Genomic DNA, 19,941 nt, shown 5'->3' with positions numbered 1-19,941 from the left:
TATTCTGTCCATCAAGGCTGGTGCTGAAATTCTTATTTTGTCCATCGAGGCTGGTGTTGAAATTTGAGGTGTGGTCAGTCTGACATAGATAAGCGGCAGCACTGAGGTATCTTTAAGCCTCCTGTAGATAAGGGAGTGGAGCACCATGTTTACTTTCGGCTTTGCTTAAGGAATACCATAAATCGGGCGTAGATCAGCTGCAGGCACTCACTCTATCATGGGTTCTTCACAGTCAGTGATCACCGTGTTACAGGCAGTGCTAAAGCAACGTGATCTGCAGGTCGCCTTCCGTATGCTGGAGAATTTTGTTAAGGAAGTGGATCATGTTGCTCCCTGGTATGCCTGTTTGGGGTCACTAACTGTAGCCTCATGGAATAAGCTAGGAAGGAACCTTGACCGTAAGCATGAAGAGGGAGACTTACGCCTAGGCACCAAGGCAATTTGGAAGCTGATAAAAAACTGTCTAGAGGATGAAACCTGCCGACCCGCCATTGTGGAGGGACAGGGAACACTAGAAGAGGTTCAGGACAGTATGTCAGAAACCGAAGGGAGCGAGAGAATAAGAGCTCGAAAAAAGAAAGACATGTCTAAGAAAAAAGGACCTCCCCAGGATTCAGAAGGAAGGAGAGAAAGAAGGGCAGTGAAACTGAGTCCTCTACTAAGAAAAAGCCTTCTACTAATTTTTATCCTATCCATGACTTGGAGGCCTTAAAGATTGATAGTTCAGGGTCTGAAGATCTAGACCCAAGTGAGGAGGCTGAATTAGAGGAGGAGGCAGCAAAATATAAAGAACAAAGATATACCTCTGATCGATGGTTGCAATCATGAAGTAATAAAAATGGTAGCACACCAGCTACTGTGCCCACAGCACCACCACTTTATGAATTGTGGTATAGTGCTAACTCTTTTTTTCCTCAGGAAGAGTTAAAAAAGATACAGGTAGCATTTCCAGTCTTTGATACTGGGGAGGCGGGGTGTATGCATGCCCCAGTGGACTATAAACAACTCAAAGAACTTGCTGAATCTGTCTGTAATTATGGGGTCAGTGCCAATTTTACTCTGGTTCAGGTCGAGAGATTCGCCAATATGGCCATGACCCTGTCAGATTGGCAAATGATAGCAAAGGCTACACTCCCTAATATGGGACAATATATGGAATGGAAAGCTCTATGGTATGATGTGGCCCAAAATCAGGCCAGGGCCAATACCACAGCAGTTGATGACAACCAGAGACAATGGACCTTTGATTTGTTGACCGGCCAAGGGCAGTATGCCACTAATCAAATTAACTATCCTTGGGGGTCATACGCCCAGATAGGGGCAGCTGCGGTCAAGGCTTGGAAGGCACTTACAAGAAAAGGGGAGGCTGGGGGTCACCTTACAAAGATTGTTCAGGGCCCCCAGGAACCATTCTCTGATTTTGTGGCAAGAATGACTGAGGCCGCAGCTCGGGTCTTTGGCGACCCCGAGCAAGCCATGCCTCTAATTGAACAGCTCATTTATGAGCAAGCCACCCAAGAATGCAGGGCGGCTATCACGCCAAGAAAAAACAAAGGGCTACAAGACTGGCTTAAGATATGTAGGGAGCTAGGAGGCCCTCTCACCAACACGGGACTAGCTGTGGCTATATTACAATCTCAGAGGCGCCCTAATTTCAACAAACAAAAGGTGTGTTTCAATTGTGGGAAAGCTGGACATTTGAAGAGAGATTGCCCTGTACTTGAACGTGCAAGAGGAGCTGATCTCTGCTCCCACTGCAGAAAGGGCTATCACAAGGCTAATGAATGCCGCTCTATCAGAGATGTAAAAGGAAGACTCCTGTCCCCGATAGGTGAAGTTAATCCCTCACAGTCAAAAATCGGGGTGCTGGGCCCCCGATCCCAGGGTCTTCACAAATATGGTAGCCGCTTTGCCAGAAGCCAGAGCAGGACAGAATACATAACACCCGACGAGTTACAAGAGTGGACTTGCGAGCCACCTCCAGTTTCTTACTCATGCCCCAAATGAATGTGCAACCAATCCCCGTTAAGTCTCCTGGACCCTTACCCCCTCGGACTATGGGTCTCATTATTGGGCGAGGATCTCTCACTTTACAAGGCCTTGTGGTTCATCCTGGGGTAGTGGACCACCAACACCTGGAAGACATTCAAGTCCTTTGCTCCTGCCACCAAGGTATTTTTTTCCATTAGCCCAGGAGATAAAATTGCACAATTAATATTCTTGCCCAGCCCTGATAAGTATCCCGAGCTTTTGTCCCCGCCGGCAAGAACACACTCAGGACAACCGGAATCTTCTGCAGCAAAGCTTTATTGCTTACTTCTCAGGAAGATTTCGACCCCAGAAAATGGAGTCCCTTATATAGCACTCAGTCATGACGTTTCATGACTGATGTGGCGTGACAGCTCTTGATTCGTTGCTCGCTCATCACACCACTATTACACCCCGAGAATGGGCAGTGACTAGGAGTGAGTTCACTCTCGCACTTGCGCACAAGGCTTGTTTACTAGTTTGTCACAGCGGAGGCCAGCGCCATCTTATAATGGTGATTGCTCGCGGCACGCGCACGGCTCTCCACAGCGATTGCTCGCTGCACGCTGCACGCTGCACGGCTTTCCACAGATAAGGATGAAGATAACACAAAAGAATTGAGAGGTATGGGTTCTTCTGGCCCTGATTCAGCCTATCTAGTTATGCCTTTGAATGCCAGGCCTACTCTACATCTTTTTATTAATGACAAAGATTTTGAGGGGATTATGGACACCGGGGAAGATAAGAGTATCATTTCATCTTACTGGTGGCCCAAGAGCTGGCCTGTTACAAAATCTTCCCATTCTTTACAAGGCCTGGGTTATCAATCTTGCCCAGCAATTAGTTCATCCACCTTGACATGGCAAAGCTCAGAAGGACAGAGGGGCCTGTTTACTCCATATGTGCTCCCGCTGCCGATAAACCTGATGGGGCAGAGATGTGCTTTCTGAGATGGGAATCACATTAACCAATGAATACTCAGTTCAGACCACTAATATTATGAAGAAGATGGGGTACACAAAGGGAAAGGGATTGGGAAACAAAGAACAAGGTAGACTTGAGCCCGTCTCCTACAATGGTAACCCAGGTAGACGGGGCTTGGGTTTTTCCTAGGGGCCGTTGGGGTTACAAGACCCATCCCCTGAGTAACAGAAGAACCCGTATGGGTCTCCCAATGGCCGCTATCCTCTGAAAAATTGGAGGCAGTCAACAAGCTAGTTACAGAACAGGTGCAGCTCGGACATTTGGAACCTTCCACGTCCCAGTGGAATACTCCAATTTTTGCCATAAAAAAGAAATCAGGCAAATGGAGGTTACTTCATGACCTTCGAGCAATTAAGGCACAAATGAACCTTTTTGGCTTAATCCAGTGGGGTTTACCTCTGTTATCTGCCCTCCTTAAGCAATGGAAAATTGTCATTTTAGACATTAAAGACTGTTTCTTTTCTATCCCCTTGTGTCATCAAGATGGACCAAGATTTGCTTTTACAATTCCAGTCCTTAATCATATGGAGCCTGATAAGAGGTTCCAGTGGAAAGTCCTCCCTCAGGGCATGGCAAATAGCCCCACTATGTGCCAGCTTTTTGTACAGGCAGCATTAGAACCTGTGAGACAATATTTTCCCTCCTTACTGCTATTACATTATATGGATGATATTTTTTTGTGCCATAAAGATATGATGCTTTTACAAAAATCCTATTCATTTTTGATAAAAATGTTAACCCAATGGGGACTGCAGATATCTGCAGAAAAGGTTCAGATTTTGGAAGTGGGTTCCTTTCTGGGAACAATTATTTTCCCAGATAAGATACTTCCTCAAAAATTGGAAATTCGCAGAGATCATTTACATACTCTTAATGATTTTCAAAAGTTATTGGGGAGTATAAATTGGCTTAGGCCTTTTTTTAAAGATTTCTTCTGCCGAGCTTAAACCTTTATTTGATATTTTAAAGGGGGATTCACATATTTCCTCCTCTAGAGCCCTTACTCCTGCGGCTAATAAAGCCTTGCAAGTAGTAGAGAATGCCTTACAAAATGCCCAGTTACAGCATATTGAGGAATCACAACCTTTCGACTTGTGTGTCTTTAAGACAGCTCAGTTACCAACTGCTGTATTGTGGCAAGATGGACCATTATTATGGATCCATCCCAATGCTTCTCCAGCAAGATTAATCGATTGGTATCCTAACGCCATTGTGCACTGCGGCTGATCGTCACTGTTCAGAACCAAACAGACTTAGAGAAATGATCAAATGGAAAGATGTCTTAACCGGAAAATGGAGAGGCCGGGATCCTATTTTAATAAGATCCAGGGGAGCTATTTGTGTTTTTCCACAGGAAGAAGACAATCCTCTTTGGGTTCCAGAATGCCTCACCCAAAGGATCGCCCCTTCAGAAGATGTGGACAAAAGAGGGAACACTGAAACAATGATGGATACTGACCCTTCTACTGGAGATCCTGGTTCCTAGTATATCGGGGAAATTGAGTTGGGGTATTATGTCCACCTTTCCCCTGCCCATGCCTGTCATGCACAGTGCACAAGTGTTTCATGCACAGTGCACAAGTGTTTCACGTTTCTTTACTACTGATAGGGAGATGGGACTTGCCTTTTTACCATTAGATGGGAAAATTCAGGCTCTGATGGAAAATAGAACTTTTCCCTCAAAGGAAGCCTGTGCTTTGTGATGATCTCTGACTTGAAAGACCAAAGCCAGTGTATATCCTTATATAGTGTTTGGCCCCCTTTCTGTGGGTGGTAAGTAAATAAAGTTTAAATAGTAATCAATTAGAGTTAGATTACTTGCTTAATGAATGTTTCTATGCCCTGTGTTGGGATGCTACTAAGTATCCCTTTGCTTTGATTACTCACATGCCTAAATTTGTTCCAGTTCCTGTGGAAGCCCCTAGCAGTTTAAGCTTATTTAAAGAAAAGAGAGATTTTGGAATCTCTGCTATTATAGTTGGCTTGGTAGCAACAGCAGCAATAGCTGCCTCTATCACTGCTTCAGCCCTTGCCTTGTCTGCTATGGTTCAGACAACGCAAACCATCAATGACCTTTCGGCAAGAGTGACATCAGCCCTGGACAGGCAGGCCACGGCCAACTCCCAGACATAGGGAGGCCTCATGTTGGTAAACCAATGGATCAATCTGGTCCAAGAGCAGGTGGATGTCCTGTGGCAAATGGCTCAGCTGAGTTGCGAACATAAGCTGCCGAGCCTATATATCACCTCAGTACAATTTGAGAATTTTACAAGAGCAACTAACCTGTCAAAGGCTTTGTTTCGTTATTTGTTACAGAATTGGACCATAGAATTTGAACAGACACTCCTGGAGCTGAGGATCGCTGTCTTACAAGTCAATTCGACACGTCTTGACCTGTCATTGACGGAAGGATTTTCTACCTGGATTTCTGCACCATTCTCCTACTTCACATAATGGGTGGGGGTGGATTTGTTTGGAGTGGCTGTGTGTGGTGGAGTACAGCTCCTACTATGGATGATCTGCAAACTTAAAGTCCAAACAAGGAGGGACAGGATGGTAGTAACCCAGGAGCTTGTTGCTTTGGAGCATGGTGCCTCCCCCGATATACGATTATTGATGCTTAAGCAATAGGTCACTGGCCGCTCAGCTGTTGCACCCCACGAGGCTACTCTCATTGCACGGGATAGAGTGAGTGTGCTTCAGCAGCCCGGTAGAGTTGTACGGCTAAGCACTGCAGTGGAAAGGCTCTGTGGCATAAGATGAGCCTATTCTAGGGAGACATGTCATCTTGTATGAAGGTTGAGTGTCCAAGTGTCCTTCCCCCAGGAAAAACGACACGGGAGCGGACCAAGACCCCTCTGGGTGACGAGCCTGGGAGGAGGTTTTGTGTAAAGCCCCTATGCTTGCACACTGGGGATTTGACCTCTGTCTCCACTCTCAGTACTGGGTTGCCTGTTGCTTCTAAAACCAAAGAAAAGGGGGAGATGTGAGGAGCCGCCCTCACAGTCACAGTTACAAGATGGCGCTGACATTCTTGCTCATAAGTGTGTGCATAAGGGTATCTTTCCATTACCTGAGCCCTGCCTCTCTCGTGGCATTAACTGACTGATAGCGAGCAGCCAATCTGGGTGGTGCACGTTTCCAACCATTTTTTGCAGCCTATAAAAGGGAAGGGTTTTCTGCTTTCTGGGTCTCCTTTCCTGAAGCTGATCATCTATCTCTCGAGATGTATTAAAGCTTTACTGCAGAAGGATCCGAGTGGCCTGCGTGCCTTTTCACTGGTGAGACAGTAGTGTGGGTCAGATTAATATAGTAAAAATGGCTGTCTTACCAAAAGCAATTTACATATTCAATACTATCCCCATCAAAAATCCAACTCAATTCTTCAACGAATTAGAAAGGGCAACCTGCAAATTCATCTGGAATAACCAAAAACCTAGGATAGCAAAAACTCTCCTCAGGGATTAAAGAACCTCTGGTGGAATCACCATGCCTGACCTAAAGCTGTACTACAGAGCAATTGTGATAAAAAACTGCATGGTGCTCATATAGCAACAGACAAGTAGACCAATGGAATAGAATTAAAGACCCAGAAATGAACCCACACACTTATGGTCACTTGATCTTTGACAAAGGAGCAAAAACCATCCAGTGGAAAAAAGACACCATTTTCAACAAATGATGCTGGCACAACTGGTGGTTATCATGTAGAAGAATGTGAATTGATCCATTCCTATCTCCTTGTACTAAGGTCAAATCTAATTGAATAAAGGAACTCCACATAAAACCAGAGACACTGAAACTTATAGAGGAGAAAGTAGGGAAAAGCCTCGAAGATATGGGTACAGGGGAAAAATTCCTGAACAGCAATGGCTTTTGCTGTAAGATCAAGAATCAACAAATAGGACCTCATAAAATTGCAAAGCTTCTGCAAGGAAAAGACACTGTCAATAAGACAAAAAGGCCACCAACAGGTTGAGAAAGGATATTTACCTATCCTACATCAGATATAAGTCTAATATCCAATATATATAAAGAACTCAAGAAGATGGACTCCAGAAAATCAAATAACCCCATTAAAAAATGGGACTTAAAGCTAATCAACGAATTCTCACCTGAGGGAAACATAATGGCTGAGAAGCACCTGAAAAAATGTTCAACATCCTTAATCATCAGGGAAATGCAACTCAAAACAACCCTGAGATTCCACCTCACACCAGTCAGAATGGCTAAGATCAAAAATTCAGGTAACAGCAGATGCTGGCAAGGATGTGGAGAAAGAGGAACACTCCTCCGTTGTTGGTGGGATTGCAAGCTTGTACAACCACTCTGGAAATCAGTCTGGCGGTTCCTCAGATAATTGGACATAGTACTACCGGAGGATTCTGCAACACCACTCCTAGGCATATATCCAGAAGATGTTCCAACCGGTAAGAAGAGCACATGGTCCACTATGTTTATAGCAGCCTTATTTATAATTGCCAGAAGCTGGAAAGAACTCAGATGCCCTTCAACAGAGGAATGGATACAGAAAATGTGTTACATTTACACAATGGAGTACTACTCAGCTATTAAAAAGAATGAATTTATGAAATTTCTAGGCAAATGGATGAACCTGGAGGGCATCATCCTGAGTGAGTTAACCACAAAACACAAAAGAACTCACACAATATGTACTCACTAAGTGGTTATTAGACCAGAAACTTAGAATACCCAAGATATAACATACAATTTGCTAAACCCATGAAACTCAAGAAGAATGAAGACCAAAGTGTGGGCACTTTGCCCCTTCTTAGAATTGGGAACAAAACACCCATGGAAGGAGTTACAGAGACAAAGTTTAGAGCTGAGACGAAAAGGTGGACCATCTTGAGACTACCATATCCGGGGATCCATCCCATAATCAGCCTCCAAACGCTGACACCATTGCATACACTAGCAAGATTTTGCTGAAAGGACCCAGATATAGCTGTCTCTTTTGAGACTATCCTGGGGCCTAGCAAACACAGAAGTGGATGCTCACAGTCTGCTATTGGATGTATCACAGGGCCTCCAATGGAGGAGCTAGAGAAAATATCCAAGGAGCTAAAGGGATCTGCAATCCTATAGGTGGAACAACAATATGAACTATCCAGTACCCTCCCCCCCACCCCCCACCCCCAGAGCTCGTGTCTCTAGCTGCATATGTATGAGAAGATGGCCTAGTAGGCCATCAGTGCAAAGAGAGGCCCATTGGTCGTGTAAACTGTATATGCCTCAATACAGGGGAATTCCAGGACCAAGAAGTATGAGTGGGTGGGTGGGGGAGTGGGTTGGAGAGTGTGGGGGAGTTTTGGGATAGCAGTGGAAATATAAATGAAATAAATACCCAATTTAAAAAAAATGAAAAAAAAATTAGTGACTTAATTTATGTTATGCTGTTTTTCTTATTTTGTTTGTTTGTTTGTTTTTTGTTTTTTTTCAAGTCAGGTTTTCTCTGTAATGATGTTCTTATTGTTGTTGGCACTGGAGTAAGTAGTGTACGTTTATAGTGTTCCAAGAAGGAAATAAATTATATGCATCAATATAGTATATGTACTTTCAAATATACTCACAAAAACTGCAAACTACAATATGAAATGACACTTCAATTATTATTAGTCTTCTGCTGAAATAAAACATAAACAAAAAAATGCTATGTAAACATACAAAAATAAAATTAACTCTGATTTGGAGTGGCACTTAAAATAAGATTAGTGTTTATTTAAAAATCGACAAAATTGAACTTGTAGAGGTAACTTTTACTCATTTCAATACAGTAAAGGTGTTATTTGTTATTGTTGAATGAGCTCACTGTGTTTTTTAGTCACCTTCTCATGTTCATTTCCAAATGCTTATGTTACTTCACATCATTAATGATCCTAGTGAGAAAGTGGCTCTCATAGTGTTCTCCAGAACATACAGCTATTAACTGCCATCTAGTTTATTATTCAAACATCTCTAGTCTATTATTGGACAACAAATGAAATCTAATTTAGAATTTCTGTATATAAGATTATAATCTTTATGAAAATTACATTAAAAATGAACAAATCTAGTGTTTCTTATGTCATCTAAATCCTGAGAAATGTGGAAAATGGATATAGAGGGGAAAGAGTCATATATGATACCCCATGCCTCTAGTCCTGGAGTTGTGTAGAATGGTATTTCAAGAAGAAAATAAAAGATAATGGAAGAGAAGAAGAGAAATAGTAAGAGGGGGAGAGAGGGAAATTTTTATTTATTTTTTAATTTATCAACTAGTAAAAGCAAAAATCTGGAACTATGAGATCATGTTGAATGTTAAATTTCATGAGGTACTAATAGAGCAATAAGCACCCCATTTGTTTGCTTTACAGCAGAAGAAATGCATCATATTCCTGAAAACAATGACCCATAAATGGTCAATGGCCATGTTTAACCATTTGAAAGTTTTGGATTATGTAAAATTACTAGTACACCTACTTTATGCTTTAATATTAAATTTTGCAAACTCATCCTAAAAAACATCGAATATCAGAATTCTTCCAAGTAAATGCAGAAAGCACCTGCTATTGAACATGTGTAAACCTAGCACCAAGAGAGCTCAAACATGAGGATCAGGCTTTGGAGATTAGTTAGTTCTTGTATACTATGTGGGTTCTTTTCCACTGTAATTACTCTTTAAAAATTGAATAAGTAAACTTTAGAAGTTAGCTCATTATTCAATAGAAAAAATTCAAAATAGCATCTACACTCATCAAGACTACTTCTAATCATCTAACTCCCTGCATTTCTACTTTAAAAAGATATATATAATAAAGGAAGACAAATAAAAGGGCAGAATTACTCATTAGTTAAATTAAATCAGATGCTAAAATTAAGAAAGTCCTTTTTAAATAAAATTTACATTTCAGGTGCTATCCCATTACCCATTTTCCCCCACTCTAGGAAAACCCCTATCCCATCTTCCCACCCCTTGCTTCTATGAGGGTGTTCCCCCAACCACCCTCCCACTCACTCCAGCCTCCCTGCCCTCAATTCCCCTACACTAAAAATATATCAAGCCTTCGTAGGACCAATGACCTCTCCTCCCATTTATACTTGACAAGGCCATCCTCTGCTACATATGTAGCTGGAGCAATGTGTACTCCTTTGTGGGTGGCTTAGCCCCTGGGAACTCTGGAGGGTCATTGTTCTTCCTATGAGATTACAACCCCTCAGCTCCTTTAGTCCTTTCTCTAACTCCTCCATTGGGGACCCTGAACTCAGTGCAATGGTTGGTTAGGAGCATCCAAGTCTGTAAGACTTTGGAAGGGCCTCTCAGGATACACATGGTATGCACTCACTGATAAGTGGATATTAGCCCAAAAGCTCCAAATACCCAAGATACAATTCACTTGATCATGAAGCTCAAGAAGAAGGAAGAGAAAATTGTGGGTGCTTCAGTCTGTCTTAGAAAGGGGAACAAAATACTCACGGAGCAAATATGGAGATAAAGTTCAGAGCAGAGATTGAAGAAAGGCCATTAAGATAATGTACCACCTTAGGATTCATTCCAGATACAGTCACCAAATTCCAACACTATTGTTGATGCTACAAAATGCTTGTTGAAAGGAACTTAATATAGCTGTCTCCTAAGAAAGTTTTTTTTTTTTTTTTTGGCTATTTTATTTATTTACATTTCAAATGTCATCTGCCTCCCCAGTTTCCCCTCTGCAAAAACCCTATCCCATCCACTCCCACCTGGTTCTATGAGGGTGCTCTCCCACTTACTCACCCACTCTTTCCTTGCTGTCCTAGCATTTCCATATTCTGGGGCTCAAGTCTCAACAAGACCAAATAAGGCCATCCTCTGATTCATATGCAGTTGGAGTCATGGGTTTCTCTCCACTTGTAATCTTTGGTTGGTGGTTTAGTTCCTGGGAGCTTCAGGAGGGTCTGTTCTGTTGATATTGTTGCTCTTCCTATGAGATTGGAAATCCCTTCAGCTTCTTCAGTCCTTCCCCTAACTCTTCCTTTGGGGATCAGTATTCAGTCCAATGATTGCTTGCAATCATCTGCATCTGTATTGGTAAGGCTCTGGCAGAACCTCTCAGGAGACAGCTATATCAGAATCCTGTCAGCAAGCACTTCTTGGCATCAGCAATAGTGTCTGGGTTTGGTGTATGCATATAGGATGGATCCCTAGATGGGACAGTCAGTCTCTGGATGGCCTTTCCATCAGTCTCTGCTCCAATCTTTGTCTCTGTATTTCTTTTAGAGAGGAGCAATTTTGGGTTAAAATTTTTGAGATGGGCGTGCCTGATGGATATGGTCTCTTAATAGCTAATAAATATCTCTTACATTCTTAACTTCTGTATGATCAATGTCATGGCTGCTTGTCATTTTCTCTTCGCTTTACTTTTTTTTTTTTTTTTAATTCTCCAACTCTTTCATTTACCTGGCAAAATTCCAAAATTGCAAATTTTAAAATTAAATGACCTAAACACTATTTTTAAAAAAAAATTATAAATTTGAATAGCTATTTTAAAAGCTTAGAAATAATTCATGACATAGGCCAACACCAGGTCACCTTGGGCACAGAGTCAGCGGACACCCCCAAGGTCCCTAGAGGACTATCCATTTGATCATAGGCCCACTGGTTTGTGGAACACAACTTCTGTTCCAATCCAATGGTGCAGGACCCGAGACAGCATTAGGGAAGCAGAAAACCCGGCCTGACCCCCTTCCAGTCAGCGCCAGCAATGGGTTACCTTGGGTACTTAGTCAGAAGACACCCCCAAGGTCCCTAAAGGACTCTCCATGCAATCTTAGGACTACTGACCAGACAGCTCCACTCTCCTCAAAGGAGACACCACTTCCAGGCACTGTAACATGCCCAGGATCTTAGACAACAGGATCCCAGGATAATAAGAGCTTGGTCACACCAGTATTTCAGGGTCTCAGAGGAATTTGACTGCCAAGAGCTCTGACACACCCAGAATCTCAGGTTCACAGGAGCCCACAAGCAAAGGATCACAGAGAAATCTGGACTTTGAGGAGTCCTGAATCAACTGGGATTATAGGAAAGACAAGCTCCAATCAGATATATTGAGGACAAGAAATACTTGAGATATTCAGATGGCAGGAGGCAAGCCTAAGAACAGAAGCAATAGAAACCAAGGTTACTTGGCATCATCAGCACCAAACTCTCCCACCATAACAACTCCTGGATACACCATCACACCAGAAAATCAAGACATGGATTTAAAGTCACTTCTTATGATGATGATGGAGGACCTTCAGAAGGAAATAAAGGAAAACACAGGTAAACAGCTAGAAGCTTTTAAAGAGGAAACACAAAAATGCCTTAGAGGTTACAGGAAAACTACCAAAAAGGAGATGGAATTGAACAAAACCATCCAGGATCTAAAAAGGGAAATAGAAACAATAAAGAAAACCCCAAAGTGAGACAACTCTGGAGATATAAACCCTAGGAAGGAAATCAGGAACCATAGATGCGAACATCAGCAACAGAATACAAGAGATGGAAGAGAGAATCTCCGGTACAGAAGATTCCATAGGGAACATTGACACAACAATAAAAGAAAATGGAAAATGCAAAAAGATCCTAACTCAAAACATCCAGGAAATCCAGGACACAATGAGAAGACCAAATCTACAGATATTAGGAGTAAATAAGAAAGAAGATTTTCAACTTAAAGGGCCAGCAAATATCTTCAACAAAATTGTAGAAGAAAACTTACCATACCTAAAGAAAGAGATGCCCATGAACATATAAGAAACCTATAGAACTCCAAATAGATTGGACCAGAAAAGAAATTCCTCCCTACACATAATAATGAGAAAACTAATGCACTAAATAAGGACAAAATATTAAAAGCAGCAAGGGAAAAAGGTCAAGTAACATATAAAGGGAGGACTATTAGAATTACTCCAGACTTCTCACCAAAGACAATGAAAGCCAGAAAATCCTGGTCAAATGTTATACCGACAGTAAGAGGACACAAATGCCAGCCCAGGCTACTATACCCAGCCAAACTCTCAATTACCATAGATGGAGAAACTAAAGTATTCCTTGACAATACCAAATTCACACAGTATCTTTCCAGGAATCCAGCCCTTCAAAGGATAATAACAGAAAAACAACAACAACAACAACAACAACAAAAGGAGGACAGAAACTACACACTAGAAAGAGCAAGAAAGTAATCCTTCAACGAACCAAAAAGAAGACAGCCACAAGAACAGAATGCCAACTGTAACAACAAAAGAGATAGGAAGCAACAATTACTTTTCCTTAATATCTATTAATATCAATGGAATCAATTCCTCAATAAAAAGACATAGACTAACAGAATGGATACACAAACAGGATCCAAAATTTTTCTACTTGCAGGAAACACATTACAGTTTACAAAAAACCAAAAAACAACAACAACAACAACAAAAAAGACAGACACTACTTCAGAGTGAAAGGCTGGAAAGCAATTTTCCAAGCAAACGGTCTGAAGAAACAAGCTGGAGTAGCCATTCCTATATCGAATAAAATCAACTTCCAACCCAAAGTTATCAAAAAAGACAAGGAGGGGCACTTCATACTCATCAGTGGTAAAATCTTCCAAGAGGAGCTCTCAATTTTGAATATCTATGCTCCAATTGCAAGGGCAGTCAAACTCATTAAAGAAAATTTAGTAAAGCTCAAAGCAAACATTGCACCACAAAATAATAGCGGGAGACTTCAACACACCACTTTCATCAATGGACAGGTCATAGAAAGAGAAACTAAATAGGGACACAGTGAAACTACCAGAAGTCATGAAACAAATGGATTTAACAGATATCTACAGAACATTTTATCTTAAAACAAAAGGATATACCTTTATCTCAGCACCTCATGGTACCTTCTCCAAAATTGACCATATAATTGGTCACAAAACAGGCCTCAACAAAAATATTGAAATTGTCCTATGCATCCTATCAGATCACCATGGACTAAGGCTGATCTTCAATAACAATATAAAAAAAGAGAAAGCCAACGTTCAAGTGGAAACCGAACAACACTCTTGTCAATTATACCTTGGTCAAGGAAAGAATAAAGAAAGAAATTAAAGACTTTTTAGAGTTCAATGAAAATGAAGCCACAACATACTCAAACTTATGGGACACAATGAAAGCATTTCTAAGAGGAAAACTCATAGCTCTGAGGGCCTCCACAAAGAAACTAGAGAGAGCACACACTAGCAGCTTGACAACACACCTAAAAGCTCTAGAACAAAAGGAAGCAATTTCACCCAAGAGGAGTACAAGGCAGTAATTAATCAAACTCAGGGGCCAAATCAACCAAGTGGAAACAAGAAGAACTATTCAAAGAATCAACCAAATGAGCAGTCGGTTCTTTGAAAAATTCAACAAGATAGATAAAGCCTTAGCCAGACTCACTAGATGGCACAGGGACAGTATCCTAATTTAAAAAATCAGAAATGAAAAGGGAGACATAACAACAGATCCTTAAAAAATCCAAAACATCAGATCATTCTACAAAAGACAATACTCAACAAAACTGGAAAGCCTTGATGAGATGTACAAATTTCTAGACAGACACCAGGTATGAAAGTTAAATCAGGATCATATTGATGACAAACCAGTCCTATATCCCCTAAAGAAATTGAAGCAGTCATCAATAGTCTCCCAACCAAAAAAAGCCCAGGACCAGAGGGTTTAGTGCAGAGACCTATCAGACTTTCAAAGAAGATCTAATTCCAGTTCTTCTCAAACTATTCCACAAAATAGAAACAGAAGGTACTCTACCCAATTCATTCTATGAAGACACAATTACTTTGATACCTAAACCACAGAAAGACCCAACAAAGATAGAGAACTTCAGACCAATTTCCCTTATGAATATCCATCTATAATATTCAATGAAATTCTCCCTAACCAAATCCAAGAACACATCAAAACAAATATCCATTCTGACCAATTAGGTTTCATTCCAAGGATGCAGGGATTGTTTAATATACAGAAATCCATCAATGTAATCCACTATATAAACAAACTCAAAGACAAAAACCACATGATCATCTTGTTAGATGCTGAGAAAGCATTTGACAAAATCCAACACCCTTTCATGATAAAAGTCTTGGAAAGATCAGGAATTCAAGGCCAATACCTAAACATGATAAAAGCAATCTACAGCAAACCAGTAGCCAACATCAAAGTAAATGGTGAAAAGCTGGAAGCAATCCCACTAAAATCAGGGACTAGACAAGGCTGCCCACTTTCTCCCTACCTATTCAACATTGTTCCTGAAATCCTAGCCAGAGCAATTCGACAACAAAAGGAGATCAATGGGATACAAATTGGGAAGGAAGAAGTCAAAATATAACTATATGGGGATGATATGATAGTATATATAAGTGACCCTAAAAATTCCACCAGAGAGCTCCTAAACCTGATAAACAGCTTCAGTGAAGTAGCTGGATATAAAATTAACTCAAACAATTCAATTGCCTTTCTCTACACAAAGGATAAACAGGCTGAGAAAGAAATTAGTGAAACAACACCCTTCACAATAGTCACAAATAATATAAAATACCTTGGTGTGACTCTAACTCAGAAAGTGAAAGATCTGTATGATAAGAACTTCAAGTCTCTGAAGAAAGAAATTAAAGTAGATCTCAGAAGATGGAAATATCTCCTATGTTCATGGATTGGCAGGTTCAATATAGTCAAAATGGCTATCTTGCCAAAAGCAATCTACAGATTCAATGCAATCCTCATTAAAATTCCAAGTCAATTCTTCAACGAATTAAAAAGGGCAATTTGCAAATTCATCTGGAATAACAAAAATCATCTGATAGCAAAAACTCTTTTCAATGATAAAAGAACCTCTGGTAGAATCACCAGGCCTGACCCAAAGCTGTACTATGGAGCAATTGTGATAAAAACTGCATGGTACTGGTATAGTGAGAGACAGGTAGACCAATGGAATAGAATTGAAGACCCAGAAGTGAACCCACACACCTACGGTCACTTGATCTTCGAAAAGGGAGCTAAAACCATCCAGTGGAAAAAAAGACAGCATTTTCAATAAATGGTACTGGCACAACTAGAGGTTATCATGTAAAAGAATGGGAATTGATACATTCTTTTCTCCTTGTACTACGGTGAAATCTAAGTGGATCAAGAAACCCCACATAAAACTAGAGAACCTGAACTTATAGAGAAGAATGTGACGAAAAGCCTCAAAGATATGAGCTCAGGGGAAATATTCCTGAAGAGAACAGCAATGGCTTGTGCTGAAAGATTGAGAATCTACAAATGGGACCTCATAAATCTGCAAAGCTTCTGGAAGGCAAAAGATGCTGTCAAAGACCAAGTGACCATAGGTATTGTTGGTTTAATTCTGGGTCTTCCATTCTATTCCATTGATCTATCTTTCTGTCTCTGTGGGTAGACTACACATAATAGTTTAAGTTTTTCTTTGTTGTTACTGTTTCCTTTTTAGAATATCTCATTTTATAAACATTAAAAATATGTGTATCTAAATACATGTCTCTCATTGTAGGTTAGTGTTTCCCCAGAAAAACTTGTGGTTTCAGGCACTTGGATACTAGGGATATAGGTGGTTATGAGCTGCCTGACTGGGTGCTTTTAACTGGCTTTGAACAAGAAGTGTATGTTTAACAGTAATTCAGCTCTCTAGCACGAATCTAGTCTTGAACTCTGATCCTTCTGTCTCTGCCTTTTCAGCATATCACCAAAACCAGTTCACCTTTATCAAGCCTTCTGGTTTAGATTTGAAACATTCTGTAAAAACTCATCTGTTAAAGTCTAGCTTCCTATGATGCCTTTTGTATTTTGAATGGTAATCGTGTATCCAGTTGTATAAGAACTAGTCATAGTTAGCTTTCCACAATGACTGTTCCAGAAGCTCTCTTCCACATCCTCACCAATAAGTTATTGCACAACTGGTACTTTGTAGACTCTAATTATTTAGGATTATAATTTCCTATTGAAAATAACTTTTAATTTCTAGACAGTTTTCTATTTTGATTTATTTTTGGCATCAAACACCAGCTGATCTCAAGAGCATGTCTTCTTCAAATATTTTGCTAAATGCTACCAATAAAAGTCAGCAATCATCAGTAACTCTCTGCTTCTCAATCTGTTCCACTAGAGCTCAGGCTTACAAGCCATATGGCTTATCCAGAAGTCATCTCGGTTCAACCAAATAGTTTTCTCTGGATAATGGGAAAATAGGATATTTTTAATAACATCTAAATTCAAGTCACATGTTTCCTTATTAATTATGGCAGCTATGGTACTGAAAAAAATCTACTCCATAAACATCAGGGCTTTTAGACAGCAGTATTTGCTTAGGCAAATTTCAACTGGTGGTATACATTCTAAAGACACTGTAGTTATCCTCAGGCAATTATGACAAATTATCTAAATTTAAATGTGCAGTTTTTCAAAGTCACCCTCTGTTTCAAGCATTATTGCTCATAAGAGAACAAGTCAACTGATCGACTGGAGACTGAGAAGTAACAAACTTTACTTGAACTTATGTTTCATTATCTGGAGTGGATTAAGATGCCCTCAGCAACAGGAAGGAAGCAGGACATATATAGTAAATGGTCGACAGAGTGGAATAGAGCATAAGTAGATGCCCTGTATCCAACTTTTTCCAAGTCTAGGTTTACCTCCAAAACTTAAAAAATACATTGCTAATTCCTTGTCAGATTACTTAGACAAAATTAAAGGGTTGGTAATGTTTTGGAAAAAAGTTCTTTATGGTTATATAAGTGGCTTGACAAATGCAAGCAAATATTATCGCTAGCCACCTATATCAGAAAGCAAACCAAACACAAGAAAAATAATGAGTTTCATCATATATAAAATGGAAAGACATCCCTTACTAGTACACATCATTTTAAATTTTATTGTGAAAGTACTTTATTTAAAGAATGCTGTAATAGCAAACTTTGTATTTTTACAGTACTTATACAGTATTTGTGTCAGATGTAAAAATCATTAATAAAAACATTGAATTGAATACACAATGGTGGAAATGTTGTCTGTACAAGTTTTGACATTTTTATTGGAGAATCAGATACCTCGAATTGCTTAATGAAGTTTTTCTTTAGCAAAGGTGCATTTAGGAGATCTGTCTTTGTTCTATTAATTAATTAATTAATTAATTTACTTATTTAGGTTAAAATTGAATATTGCTACTTATAGTGGAGCAGAGGTGATACTTCCATGTAATGACTGCATTATAGACATCATATCTTCTTCTAAGTTTAAGAGCACTTAAATATGCTGAGCTGAGGGACAATTAACATTTTCCTTTGGAGGTCAAGTATTATCTAGTAGACTCTTTTTGAAAAGAAAATATGTTGCATAAAATGGGGTTAAATAGATGCCTCAGGAAAGTGTTTTGCAACACTTGCTTAAAAACTGCCTAAATAAAGGAGTTAATTAGGGCTCAAAATCTCTTTCATAGAGCTGTTATCAATTATTAGGTTAAACACTTTTACTTTGAAGTTGACATAGAATATTATTATTATTGAATATTTATGGTATTGCTCTTTAGTTTTTGTAATATATAAAATCATAAATATTAAATTTATTTGAAAATACCTATGACTTTTAAATATATATTTGAAATATGTTCCTTCTTAGAATGGGGAATAAAATACCCATGGAAGGAGTTACAGAGACAAAGTTCAGAGCTGAGACTGAAGGAAGGACCATCCAGAGATTGCCCCACCTGGGGATCCATCCCATAAATAACCACCAAACCCAGACACTATTGCATATAACAACAAGATTTTGTTGACAAGACCCTGATATAGCTGCCTCCTATGAGGCTATGCCAGTGCCTGGCAAATACAGAAGTGGATGCTCACAGTCATCTATTGGATAGAACATAGGGTCCCCAATGAAGGAGCTAGAGACCCAAGAAGATGAAAGGGTCTGCAGCCCTATAAGATAAATAATAATCTGAACTAACCAGTACCCCAGAGCCTGTGTCTCTAGCTGCATCTGTAGCAGAGGGTGGCCTACTTGGCCATCAGTAGAAGGAGAGGCCCTTGGTCTTACAAAGATTCTAGGCCCCAGTATAGGGGAATACCAGGGCCAGGAAGTGAGAGTGGGTGGGTTGGGGAGCAGGGGGAGGAGAGAGTGGGGAGGTTATAGGGATTTTCGGAGAGGAAACTAGGAAAGGCGATAGCATTTGAAATGTAGCTGAAGAAAATATCTAATTAAAAAAAAAAGGAGAAAAGATTGCCTTTGCATATATAGCTAAATATAAGTCTTTTGTTTGGTACAACTTTTCAAGTAAATATCATGTATGCTAAAAGAAAATCATAACTTCATATTTAAACTTTGCAATTATATCTTGGATCTCAAAATAAATTTGTTTCTCCACTGAACAGAAGAAGATAAAAAAGGCTAATTTTTTTCTTGAGGAAATAGAGAAGAGAAAGAAATCATTCAGGTTTGACATGTTACAGTAGGCTAACTGTGAAGTTCAATGACATCTGGCTGGACCCAGAACTTTGTGCTAATCACAACTTGCAGAGATTTGCCCAGACAATTCTTATCATTTGCTGGGTTTTGAGGTTGGAATGGGAATTGTGAAGAGACAGAAAATCCTGTCTTTCCTTATCTCAGCATGCTATCAGAGGGGACACTTAATAGCAAAAATGTGTCATTTGATAAATTTATATATTTCTTTAGTTTTACGAAATCATAAGTGCATGACATCTGGCACTTATGGTCAAGTGATATTAAGCTAATAAGCATCTGTTTACCCATGCTTAACTTGAGATCCCCTCCTGCTTCATATGGAGATGAACAAACACTGTATCTGCCATCAGTTAGGGTATGTTTGCAAGTGCTAGCAGATGACATGATGAA

General features: G+C 40.0%; 1 pseudogene; it reads left to right on the top strand.

The window, feature by feature from the left end:
• The first annotated feature begins 1,994 nt into the window (after positions 1–1,994).
• Positions 1,995–3,141, top strand: LOC110308981 (endogenous retrovirus group K member 7 Pro protein-like; annotated as a pseudogene).
• The last annotated feature ends 16,800 nt before the right edge of the window (positions 3,142–19,941 follow it).

Source organism: Mus caroli, unplaced genomic scaffold (assembly GCF_978045245.1).
Source record: "Mus caroli unplaced genomic scaffold, Mus_caroli_1 scaffold_12, whole genome shotgun sequence".
Taxonomy (NCBI): domain Eukaryota; kingdom Metazoa; phylum Chordata; class Mammalia; order Rodentia; family Muridae; genus Mus; species Mus caroli.
The sequence above is the reverse complement of the archived record's forward strand: the minus strand, read 5'-3'. Positions and strand labels throughout refer to the sequence as shown.